The 13,505-nt window shown below is 40.9% G+C and overlaps 1 protein-coding gene across 4 annotated transcripts in view; it reads left to right on the forward strand.

Annotated features, from left to right (window-relative positions):
• The first annotated feature begins 1,000 nt into the window (after positions 1–1,000).
• The window catches only part of SCN2A (sodium voltage-gated channel alpha subunit 2), a 73,469-nt gene continuing 60,964 nt past the window's right edge, over positions 1,001–13,505 (forward strand). For 3 of the 4 annotated variants that reach the window (XM_063162024.1, XM_063162026.1, XM_063162025.1), the window contains exon 1: positions 1,001–1,305. The gene's annotated coding sequence lies outside the window, so the exon portion shown is untranslated. The remainder of the gene's footprint in view (positions 1,306–13,505) is intronic. The other variant, XM_063162023.1, reaches the window with a different exon arrangement.

Below are 13,505 nucleotides of genomic sequence, written 5' to 3' on the forward strand. Positions count from 1 at the left end.
TCTTGACAACACTGATTTTTGTGATGAGTTAGATCATGGTTCCCAATTATAAGTACACAGTTTTCATCTAGATCCATTCCTAGTTAACTCTGCACTTTTTTCCTCCCCCAGGCCCCATGTTTTGGTATGATTAAATTTTCCTCCACAGCTGAGAATTGCTGAGCCAACCCCACATGCAGGTGGCTGCTAGCTGTGTGATGTGACAGAGCAGGTGTACGTGATAGAAATAGAAGATAAAAGTAGAAACAGTCAGCTACACAGCATTCCAGTGTAAGGTATCCTTTAGTAACACTAAATCCAACACTGCTATTATAGGAATTGTGGCTAGAGACAACTGGGGTGAGGCAGTCAATTTGTACATTAGTCTTTTACAACTAATAGTATCCAGAATACCAAAGATTAGTTCTAAGATGCTGTAAAATGCAATGGAACCTTGGATTAAAGTAAGTAAAACAGCTCACCCTAAACACTCTTTATTGAGCAATAATGTAATAGTTCTTGCTACATACATTCCTTTTGTCTTACTTAACAACTTTAGTTTTCTTCTGGCTTTCAATAAATATATAAATGTCATTTGTGTTTTGCAGGATCAATAATCAAAGGAAGAAAACCTGCACACTTACTTGCCACTATATCTGTAGTGGGGAGTAGTGCACAAAGAATGATTTATTTCTAAACAGAACGTGCATTAGTACATAGTAAAATAAAGATATCTGGCAGTTCCTTGAGTTTTCTGCAGTTATGTGTATACCGATGTATTCAAATATTTACCTCATTGTAAAAAAAAAAAAAAAAAAAAAAAAGAAAAAAAAGAAAAAATCGTGTTGTGTACTTTAAATGTCAAGGCAGTTGTCAGGAATTGGTAAGCACTGCTCAGTGTTGCCGTTCCTGTAGTTAAAGCTGTGTACTTCGGGGTATCGCGGTGCTCAAGCTGCGCGGGCAGGGTGTGCGGGTCCTGCCAGGAGGTGGAGCCAGCACGGAATCTGCTGCCGCTTCGTTTCCTCCCTCTCCGCTCTCCCCCCTCCTTTTTTTCCCCCACGACCAATTTTCTGATCGATGCTGGGATTCAAGGAGTGAATCTCAGAACAGGAAGCAGGCGAAGAGACTACAGAATACTGCAGAGGCTCCTTTGTTGCTTTTATGGGGAGGTTCTTTATTTCTTTCCTTTTTCATTTCAGTGAAATCAAGAGTTTACAAGCTGCTTTGCCCAGGAACCTGTACCTGCAGTAGAAGGAGCCTCTCATCATCTATCTACAAGTGTATGGATATTTCTTATGCTATGATTTTTAATCCTCCTTTAATCAGGTAAGACAACATTATATTTAATTAGAATGCTAAAAGCCAACAAATTCTAGCTGGTTTTTACCAAGATTCTTCTCTTGTGGTGCCACACCTAGTTTTCAATTAATATTAATAGAGCAAGAGGAGAGGAAATAATAGCCATCTTTGCCACTGCATGGATTTTTCATAGCATTCAATCAGGTCTTAGCACAATAATGAAAAATAATGTTGCTCTTTGCAGCTTTCTGGTCCTGTGTTTTTTAAGCGTGCATGTTCATAATAGGAATTATTTTTGAGTTTGTGGTTTTCATCTTAATTGTGGTAATTTGTTGCTGCTGTTTAAAGGTGGTCATCCACAAGTGTTTTCTTTTTCTGTGGGAGGCTATATTGGTGCTGTATTCTGAATACAAATTTGAATGTCTTTTAAAGCACACAACTGCATCTCTGGGATTGCACAATTTTGATGTGGAGATGTACTGTTGCTTCTTTATAGCATTTTCAGTGTGAGGCTATCTTTACTTCATAAATTCATATATTTTTTTTCTGTGAGGCATAAGAGATTTATAGGATTCTCCCCTCCCTCATCTCCCAAAACAGCCTCTCCCTGATGGAAGACAGAATGGAGGACTTGTCTGTGACTAAACATGGTTTTGCACTGCTGCATATACCATATGAAACACATCTGTTTTATGACTTGTTTTTTATATATAAGAATGAAATTTTTATTTTGAAACTTCATTCCATATTGCATGAGAGAGAAAAAAATATTCCTTTCATTATTTTTTTAGAAGCATGATACCCACTGGGAGAGACAGCAGAATGACTCAGGAGGTGGGAAGCTCATGCAGCACCCCCTGACTCTTCTTTCAAACCTTCTGGTCTTTTTTCTACCTTCTCTTCATTACACCAATAATGGTTTTAGTTGTTAAAAACAACACAGAAATGCCTTGACTTACAAAGTCATAGATCACAGAAGGGTCTCAATAACCAGGCTGGGAAAAATACAGAGACTGTGCAATCAGTTTTTTTTCCCTGTTGCTTTCTATTATAAGGTGGTAAGTAGCACTTCATCAAAATTTTCACACACCTGTGAAAAGGCAAACTTTTTTCTTTTTGTGGTGATTAGTGAAGCAACAGAAAATTGCCTGTTGGGATTTGAATGTTTGATGCTGTGTTGGCTTTAGATGATTCCATAGATACAAGTGAAACATTAAGAAGGTTCACACACATTCTCGCCATCTCTGCAGGTTGCCTGCTTAGCTGCATTTTTCTGATCAATGTTTTCAATATGCATTATCTGGTTATGGCTGAGCCATTGCAATGTCTGAAGGTCTCTTCACTAGATGGTGAAGGTTCCTTCATTATTGAACGGATCTGGAGAAATGATGAATGATCATGTCCAAATGATCTGCTATTTCCTCTGGTGACAAATGCATTAAATAATTATGCTCTCATATGTCTATAGGCCCCACTTCAACAACAAACAGACATGTCAATGGGATGACTCACATTCTCAATATTAGGGAAGCGGATAAATACCTGGCTCTGTTCTCTTGATTTTTAAACTGCACCAATTTTCAAAGAAAAAATATTTGTAATAACAGAAATATTGCAGTGTTCATAAAATGCAGTTAGTAGGTCAAATGGGCATGTAGCTTCAAAGGTAATCTTTAGATGAACTCTTCTGTTTAAAAAAATAAAAAGAAAATCAATTGAGTTATCATAACCCTTAAAGGAAAACATTGAAGCAAAATTCTTACAGATTTTGAATATATTTATTGTGAACATTAGGTCTTGGCACATAAATGGCTGTATCATATCAAAGCCTGACCCAGATATCTTTGACTAGGAATAAAGTTGGATATTTCTGAAGGAGTTCAAGCAAAACTTGACCCTAAGAGAAAGCTATGTTGTGTGAAACTTAAGTATAGGGGCTATTAAAACCTACTTGTTACTTTTGAATACTGAATTACTCTAAATGAAGTGTACTTTGTACTCATGTAAGCATCAGATCTCAACAGCATAGACCAGTGTACCCACCCTGCAGCAAGAGCAAGAACAGCATCAGTTATGCTGCCAGGGCTGCTTCCTTGATTTCATCTCAGACCTGGATGAATAGATTTGTGTGGTCACTACCTGCAGCCCTGCTCCACCCCCAAGAAGCCCTAAAAACTCTCCCACCCAAGGGATGGAGAGAACACTGAAATCTAATATAGTCTATCTGCTTGACTCATACCTGGTAGCAACAAGCGCAACCGTAATCCCGTTATGCTCTCAGCGGGAGCACAAGAAAATATCAAGCAAGATTTTCACTGTGTTGCTTCCAATGTTTTAAGGCCATAGACATGCTCCCACCGGCTTCTCAAAAACCACAGTGGATCCTTTGCAGCTGCAGACCCTGGTCCTGCACTCCCCCTGAGTGGAAGCAGCCTCTTGCCCATCAGAGCCTTCATGTTCCTCTCTCTTTGCCCTCGGTCCCAGCCTGCCAAGCAGGCATCAGGAATCCCAGGGCCTCCTTTCTAGAGGCTTCCTGAAGTCACTAGAATAAATTCATTTCTTGTACCTTCTCTCATTTCATGGACACCCACCATTCTTAGAAATGCTGGGTTAGAAGACATTTCTGCCAATGGTCACTTGTATCTCCTGTTCCTCTGTTACTGTCTTTGAAAGACAAATAATGTACCTCATTTCCTAGAGGTGGGAAGGAGGAGAGGCAAATGATGTTGGGAATTACTAAATGCCTTACAAATTAAAAACAAAAAAAAGCTGAGGAAATAATCATTCTGTACTTAATGCATACTTGGGAAGATATCCTGTAAAGAAGGTTTGGGACCAAAATACTGACAGAAAACAATTTAAAGAAACATTGAATAACTATATTCACACTCTTCAATTCAAATTGCAAGTTTGCAACTTTACCTCTCTTATTTTTGCTTCTGAACCTACCATTGTTTTTTTTTCTGACCCTTACCTCCAACTGAAGTTCAGCTGCTTCCTCTTTCTGCCTCTGACTGGTCTGGGACCAGTAGAAGGGCTTTGCTTCCACTCCAGCTTTCAGTGCTGGGTGCCTCAGAAGTTCTCAGTATTAACTGTGCTGAAGGGGCTGCTAATGTAGAAACACAGCCAACACATGGCAGCTCTCTAAGTATTTATTACAAGCTGTTAAGAAGCTTTTTCTGAGCATATCTAGAAATTATTTTAGAGACATGTTAAATGGCCAGATTTCAATAAATTTAAACAGGAGCAACAAGACTCAAACTCATATTGCCTGAGCAGCCTACCTGATACAATCCAGAATAAATAGATTGTAGCAAAAGCTCTCAAAAAAACTGGCTGGAAATACATTTTAATGTTGCAGTATTATCACCATGCTTATTAAATAAACACAAACCCAGTTTTTAATCTTCCTATTAAAAAACCAACAACATAGATTCATCATTCTTGCCTGTTGTTTTTTAAACTTGTAGGTTAGGGAAATAATACTGTCAAAGTTTTTCCAATAAGCAGACTAAAAATGTATTTTTTCTATTTAATGATGAAGTTTTTGTTATAAGCATTCAGATGGAAAGAGGATAGATGAATCTGCATTGTGAAGTTGATATTTACTTTCTATTTTCATTGAAGGAAATATTTCACCATTTATAGTGCCATTAAAGAAATAAATCAAGTATCAACAATCAATATTTGGCGAAGCTGAAAGCATTATGAAGTGATTCACATAATGGAAACATTAAACAAACAAAACTCTGTCAGGTTGTCCATACTATATGGAAAAAAAAATTAAAAATAAAAAAATAGCAATAACTTATTTTTAGGTCTCTCGAGATGAAGTTCAGTGATTGTTCTATGTGAAATTTTCTTAGGTTTTGTGCAATTGTGATCCTTCTTTCTGCTTGATTCTTTGCTTGGTTTCCGCTGATTTTGGCCAGATGAGTTATTGTTGTAGCTAATGCTAGTTGATCCTCACCATCTTTCTGGAGATCCTCACAGGTGGTTGCCATTATGCATTAAAAATGCAAACGTCCTTCACCAAGGAAGAGGCTTGTGTTCAATAAGATAATGATTGTTCCATGCAGGTTACAGCTACCTTACCTGCACAAACTGATGACAGACAGCATGAGCAGGCACGCATTTTGAGATGATGGATGTCCAGGTTTTGAACGTACAGCAAGGGATTTTCTGATGTGGCCTTGTCATATGAAAGGGGGTGCCTTTGTTTTATGCCATAAGGTGCTGATTGTCTGGTCTTAAATGGAGTTGTAACATACAGCTTTTGAGTAATTCAGATGCCAAACCACCTGCTCTAGCCAAAATATTGGGTAACATTCAAGACTGCAGTAAAAGCAGGGTGGCAGCAGGTCCAGCCAGCCTTTAGCTTAGCACTTTGGTTTCAAAGGCAGCATTTGTGCTGTATGGAACTGTACAAGCCTACCTGATTATTTTGGCCTGTTAACTTCTGGCTCCATCGCTTTCTGGTCACCAATACCGAGCTAACTTAGTTAAAGCTACAATGTTTCCTCATTTACTGCTGTCATTCCTCTCACATCATGATGAATGTTGTTTTAGTTGAATTATTACCAGCAGGCTTTCAGAGTGGGGCAGAAAGAGTCCTCCTATCTGAATGGGAGGTAATTATGCATCATTTTTTTTCGATACCATCTTCACCGTGTCTCACCAAGCTCAGTGTAACTGCAAAATCCTCCACAGACTTTGATCCCAATGTAGTTTTGTTTGATGATAAATGTAAATGACTCACTCTGAAATTAGAAGTCTGACTCAAGTTCTCTAAAGCAATACACTGTGTTCTAGACTCACCCGTTTGTCTCAGTAGGATAACAGATATATTAGGAGCTGGATTCCATACATGTATACAAAATGGAGACAGATACAGGCAAAAAAATTGACAGTCCGTGATCTCAAGAAAAACATTGGCCAGAGTTTCATGGATCATAAACTGTGGGGAGCAAGGTTAGAAAAAAGTGTCCTTTGCCTTTGCACTGGGATTTGCAGTTAACAATCAGTTCCATAAACAGGTGCCAGCACACGGTAAACAAACCATGTGCTTAAAGGCAAGTATATGGCAAATTTCTAGACAAGCACTATAATGAAACAAAGTCTCTGCCCAGGAGAGTTGAAATTTGACAGCCTATTTTTAAGTATGCTAGTTGTATTTTGTGTATAATTAAACATTTGTGCCACAGCCAAATGAGTGGAAAATCCTACTTCTTGGGCCACAAGGCAAGCTTTGTTAGATAAGTCTTCCCTCCTGGAAGTTTCTGGCAAAGTTATTTTAACTGGCACTGTAGCATGCAAGGTTGTATCCAAAGAGTTTAACAGGTGTATTTGTAGAGTGTGTGAGCTCCATGTGTTTTCTCCTTGCTGAAAGTCAATAATGCAACCATGGAAACTACAAGATAAGTACTGACACCAGGCAGGATGAAAAAACCTTCCGTCTGTAGTTGTGTTAACCTGAAAGCAGACATGGGGCAAACACTGCACGATTGTTTGCAGATTGAGGCTTTGGTGATGGCTGCACAAACACCCTGTGCAAATGCGTTCACACAGGTTAGATTTTTCAGTGCAGAACCTGGTTTCCATTTTGTGAAATGGGTAGCACTACAAAAGTGTTGACAGTAAACAGCATCCCAAGTACCACAATAATAGTGCTGAAAAGTTCTCCTAGTGAAGCAATGAGAATATGCTTTGAAAATGCTGGGATGCAGGTTGAGTTCTACTTTCATTTGGCTTCTGGAAAATATTAATAGATGAAATGAAAAGCACCAAATTTTACTCTCAGAAACAACGGGAAGATGGAAACCTTTCAGGAAGTCAATTTTATTAGAAAGAAATAGACAGTACATGCTACTGGGCCACACTTAAAAGAGTCACTTTGCAACAGAATAACATTTTATATCTTGCAGAATTTGCTTTTGTAGTTATGTTGGCTAAACATATGCAACAGTCATAACATTTTCAAGACTTCTTGTTCCAAAATTTTTTATGTTATTTTCAGTAATAGTTAACATTTAAAGTGCTTAATGGCCTTTATGTTTGTGACCATAAAAAGATACTTGTGCTTTTGCCAGATGAAATTTTTGGATCTTTCATGTGAAGCAAAGCTTTGGCCCTCAAAGCTAAGCTGATTTGTCCTACCAGAGAAATCCTATACTTTACTCCAGTAGTATTCTTCAGGGGAAAAAAAAATGAACGTAAGCCTCAGGGAATGATGATGGTGATGATGACCTTTAATGTTATATGGCACACTTGGGTGTTATTACTCATGCTGATATCTTGCTCTTTGGAGTGGCAGAGGCTGGGAACTCTGGAGAAGTGATCTCCATTGCTGGGAAAGGGATTATATAGCTTTTCTCAGTATTGACCTCACTTCCAAATTAATTCATGGATTCACACATTCTCAAAATAATCTGTCCTTAGTGAGAAAGATGAAGGATATGATGCAGAAATGGAGTGAGCTGGTGAGCTGGTATAAATATTGTGAGGATGGGTAAATGGCTGTGGAATTGTGGTAAGAGGAAATATCACATGGGAAACTAGAGAAGAGTGACTGATGGGCAAAACACAGTCAAATGTGGGGTGGGGGAAATAGAAATTTTAGAAGGGTATACAAATTGAGTTTATATGAAAAAAAGTTGAATACATTGCAAAGGAAATATTGACTCGTGTATCCATGTTTCTGTATGGATATAAGCAGCGTGATATGCACAGCTCCTCTGGGAAATCGTCCTTGCAGTGGTACAGCTCCAGGTTGCAGGTGATGCTGTGAGCAAGGAATACTTCTAAGAATTCTTTGGGGAGCTCCTGTATTCCCTCTAATCAGAACCTGTTTTGCTGGCTCAAACATAGTGGGAATGGAAAAACTCTCCTGAGGAAGTTTTCAGCATCTGCTCTGTTGTTTTATTCACACGTACCAACAAATGCAAATTGAGTACATAAAAAACCCCCATACATTTAGGAAATTATTCTGAACTGGAAAAAATTTATCAAACTCCACTGAAAGAATTTCAGTTTCAAATAGTCCAGTTACAATTTGCTGCAGTTTTATTTTAGCCTAGAATTTTGTAGGTTGTCCTCAGCAATCCTTCTTTTCCCCATAGTTATAAAATATTATAATGAGCAAGCCTCCACTCCTTTTTTTTTTTAATAAAGTTACCTTAAAACTGAATCTGCATTTTTTAAAAAAAGAGACTGAACTTTAAAGCTGTTAATTGTTTTCTCCCTCTTATGAAAACAATCAGGAGCTATAAAAAATTAGTTTGGGGCAGATATATGATGTAAGTATTCAGATTTCCATTTCTGGCACATTTCCATACTTCTGTAGCACTTGTTCTTTTCCTAACATCACTACCCAGGAAAGCGATGTCCGAGTATGAAACAAGGCATCCATTTCATTTCAATAGTATGTTGCCATAAGGTAACTTACTAGGGGTTTCTCATGAAGTTGGTGTGTTTCAGCTGAGACTCTTTTTAAATCAGGGGACTGGTATAATAAAAAGTGGGCAGAATATCAGAGTAAGCACTCATAACCATTCCCTCTGATCCTGCACTTATGAATCTGCATTGCTCCCTCAGGCCTTTCAAGTTTCTTGATGCAATAGTGATAGTACCTTCCTGCTCTTACTTAACTGCATGTGTCGGCCATAGGCACATTGTCCCTCAGGATAAATTGATCCATAAAGATGTTTTCATAGCGTTCAGAATATTTTCAGTTTACGTCTTGATATGACAGGTTTTGAGAACACTATAAAAGGCAAACAGAAACTGGGCCTGGCAAACTGTTTCAGGATTTTTTAAATGGCATTTCTATTTAATTGTGGGCCAATTAACTACTCTGTTTCCTTTCAGAGCAAAAAGGAAATCTTCAAAATTTAATAGAGACTTGTTTAATGCTTTTTAATGTTATATATCTGACTGAGCTTTTCATTACCCAGGGAAACAAGCATGCAGGTCACTGGGGAGTAGTGATGATATTTGCTCTCTGCCTTTGCATGGGACATGGAGGGGATGAAGGGGCAGCTCTTAAGCTTTCTAACAGTTCCTGTATGATGGTCTGGGAATCCTATATAACCATTTGGCCGAGTTCTGCACAAATCAACAACCATATTACTCATCATAGGATGTAATTTCATGCTGGTTGGTTTAATTTTTCCCTTTTGGTTGCCAAATTTTGAATATGCATCCAGTCTTATGTGTCTCCCACTGATGACATCTTCATTTAAAATACATAGTTACTCAGCTGTAGAGATGCCTGTAGTGTGAAGCTTTGGACAGTTGGCAGAACTGTAATACATAAAAACCATTAAAATTACAGTAATTAATACATATTGTTCAGTATTACAACAGGAATATACAATTTTCTCCCATCTCTGTCAATGTGTATCAGAATGCAGCCCCCATATATTTTCATATATTATTCTGGTTCCCAAAACACATGTGGTTCTGCTTCTTAAAACACAAAATGGGAGCAATGGTAATAGGCACAAAATAAGTGGCTGATATTTAGTAAGGAGGTGTAGAAGTAAAAGGATCTACTAAATATTTCACACTTAAAAAAATCAGATTAAAAGTATGCTGTGGAACACTGAATTAAGGCTGTCTTTACATTCTAGAAATCATGATTTGTAGCTACTTGTGAAAACAGCAGTTTGAATTGCCTACCATCAGGCAGTACTGAGTACTCATCTCTTGCCCCTTCTAGTCAGTCCTGACAGACAGGCACTTCTAGGGCACAACTTGCCTCATCTTAAGGTAGATATCTGAAACAGGTCAGAAGAATTGCCTTTTACAAGACCTACTTTTCTCCAGAAATATGAAAGGAGTTCAGATTGGCTTAGATGCAGATGCCAATAGACACAGGCATCCAATGCCAGAGAAGGCAAACCCTACTTGTGGCATGGCCAGTTCTCCAAAACAGCACACAGACCTTGAATGAAGGACACAGTTATCATCCTTCCTTTCCCCTTCCCACTAGTCACTTCTCCTGATGCCTGTGCAGCACCAACGAATCAAGGAATTCTCCTCCAAAACGAATCTCACTGCTTTTAAGAGCTCATCCATATTGTATACTACATCAGACAGTGAACATTGCATTACAGTATCTCCTGACAAATGCACTAAAACTAAAGCAGACCTCAGTTCTATGCTGTCATTTCAGTCCTTTTTCCTACAGTAATAGGGACTTTTTATGGGCATGTTCATACACAGTTGTAGGGAGACCATATTGATACACATATGAGTGAGTTATTGAATACATGTTTACACATACTTCACAGAGCTCCTGTCACATTTATAAACTCATTTCCACATTTTTTGTCCATCCTTCCAATTAATTCCAGTCCAGTTATCTCAGGTTTTTATTCCCTCTCTTGCCCATTCATCCCAAGCTTTTTTGCTTTCTCCTATGTCTGCTTTCTCCATTATACTGCTTCCTCCCCCTGCTTCTGCTCCCCAGCCTGGTCTCCTTTGTATTCAAATTGATCAACCTAGATGAACTTTATGATCATAGTAATCTACAAGTCTTTGAATTTTTCACGTCTCTGCAACCAGCCTGCAGGACTACTGCAGCCAATTTTGAGACAGTTGCTTTATCCAGGCAGACAGTTCTTACACGTATCATTTCCCTGGAGGTTTCTTATGCTGCCGGTCTTCAGTCTGAGATATGTCTCCCTTTTCTCCTAAATGCCCCCTTTTCCTTCTGGGTTTTTATGGGTTTTTTTTTCTTGTTTGTTTGGTTTGGTTTCTTTAATAACGAACATAAAAGTGATCTAGAAGAAAAAGATGAAAGCATTCCCACTCCTGGGTCAGCAGAGTCCACAAATACAGACTTCAGTTGAAGGAAAATGCCCTCAGATGGACAATGAAATATAAACAGAAAAATGCATTATCTCTGTAATTCACACTTTGAAATCTCTGCGGTGTTCTTTCAAATAGATGCAAACTAATTTTTCAAAAATTTTCAACTCTAGGCAATTATTATAGATACTAGTCCAAAACAAAAAGTCCCAAACTCAGAATGTGACTTATTCATGCTTTGAAAATTGGTAGCTATAAAATTTTAAGGGTAAATACATATACATGGCCTTTTTCTTAGAAATAGTCTCATTTGAGTTGAAGCTTCCCTCTAAAAATTGGTCTGAGGCAAAAATGTAAAATTTTAGCCCCAGCACTTCAAGTTTAGCATAACTGAGCAAGAGAGGCAGAAGAAAAAATAAAAGGAAAACGGATAGGTCAATGTCAAGTATCTCAGTAATAAACAGCACCATCAGCCCCATCTGCAATTAGCATGAGACATCACAACTTGTAACCAGTAGCTGGCTTGGACCCATCTGCACTCTGTCCCTAAGGATATAGTAAGAGCCGCTACCCATAAACCATCATAAGACTAAAAGAATATTTAAAAGTAAATATGGGACCTCATCTGTGACTTAATTTCCAGAATCAGTGAAACCACTTTGCTTCTAGTTTATTTGAAGTGGCACTTTACTGAAACAAAGCCAGCTCTTCCATTCCAGTGGCAAAGGGAATCTGGTGAGGACCATGAATGAGAAAGGAAGTTGTACTGTGTAGTTGTGATTTTTTGTAGATGTGGTTTTTTGTGCATGTGATTCTATCTCCTTTAGAGACCTTGATGTGTTTCCAGGTGCAGCTACATAGTAGGGGCATGAGTAGTGCTTATGAGGAAACATTTTGTGGCATCCTGCCCTTGAAGGTTGATAGATATCCAGGGAGTTAATGCTTCTTTCAAGCTGCATTAACTCCTGCAGGAGCCCCTTGGCAGCTGGTGCTGTGCAGCTGCAGGGAGCCTGTCAGCGTCAGTACAGTTCCCGGGGGAGAAATTCTCATCTGTTGTCCATGGAGATATTTGTTTCCCCCATGTGGGATGGTCCTCATGCTTTCTGTGCCTATTGTGTTTTGGGTTTGGAAGTTTCTCAACAGGCAGTTTTGTTTGTCACTAGTCAGCTATCTTTGCAAATGCAAGCCTATTTAGAAAATGCTCCGTTCAGATCCAGGTTCTCTTTAATTTGCAAAGTTACAAATAGGACAGGTACACCCTCACGTCCTCTCACATATACAAGTCAAAACTCAGGGGGTTTGCATGTAGCGGATGAGGTTAATTTTTTTATCAAAAATATACCAACAGCTTGAAAAGAGTGGAGATGATGTAAAAACTGTCCCAGCACCCCACTCCCTAGGTCCGTTTCTATGGTTTTAGTCACCGTTTCCTATTTAAAAAAGCCCCACAACACCCGCCCACCCGGAGCAGGGGAATTGGCTGGCTGCAGGCAGTAGGCAGCATGGCTGACTCTGTATCCAATACAGACGGCACGCAAATCTAACTGAAGGAGGGATGGTGGTCCGCCGGTTTCTTCCCGCCCTGATGGTAAAGCCTGAATTTGGCTCCATCGCTGCTCAGCTCGGCTCCAGGGACAGCGGGGAGGGACCTCGCCCGGCGGGGCTCCGCTCTCCCTCGCCGGTGGCTCTGGAGGGCGGGTTCCCCTCAGCAACCCCCCCACTTGTGCCTCTCCTGCCGTTATCCGCCCGAAACACCTGCTCCCTCCCGCCCCTGCTGCAGCTCCCGTGTGACCGGCCGGGCTGAGGCTGCGGGGCAGCTGTTGCCCTGGAGCAGGCCGTGTGGAGGCTTTGCGGGAGTCCCCGGGCCCGCGGGCGGCGGCGCTCCCCCCGCGCAGCGCGGTGCCGCAGCCGCCGGACCGGTTGCCTGGCAACCTCCCCTGGGCGCCGCGCCATTGCGGAGCGCGGCCGCTCCCCGCCGCCTCCCCGGCCGCCTTTTCCCTCGGCCTCGGCGCTTCCAGCGACACCGGGCTGCCCGGCTCCCCTCGCTGTGCCCGCGGCGGGGGCCGAGGCTCGGGGCGGCGGCTCGGTGCCGCACCTGCGGTGCTCGCCGGCGGGCCGGGCTGGGCGGTGGCGCCCGGCGGGCTCCGCCCTGCTCCCCCTGCCGTACTCCCCGGCGTGCTGCCCGCTGCTCCTGGCTCGCCGCAGCGCCCGCCCTGTCGGCGCTGCCGGGTTACAAGGAGAGGGTGGAAATGTTTTGCGTGGACGTGGAGGCTGCTCGCGGCAGCTCATGGCGATGGAGGGCTCGGTCCGTGCCCCTTTGTCCCTGGCTCGAGGGAAGCGTCGCCCGGCTTCCCTGTCGGAGCCTAGCCTGGGCTTACGTAAGCGATAACTGATAAGGCACAGGCTTATTCATA

The sequence above is a fragment of the Melospiza melodia genome, chromosome 8 (assembly GCF_035770615.1).
Source record: "Melospiza melodia melodia isolate bMelMel2 chromosome 8, bMelMel2.pri, whole genome shotgun sequence".
Classification (NCBI taxonomy): domain Eukaryota; kingdom Metazoa; phylum Chordata; class Aves; order Passeriformes; family Passerellidae; genus Melospiza; species Melospiza melodia.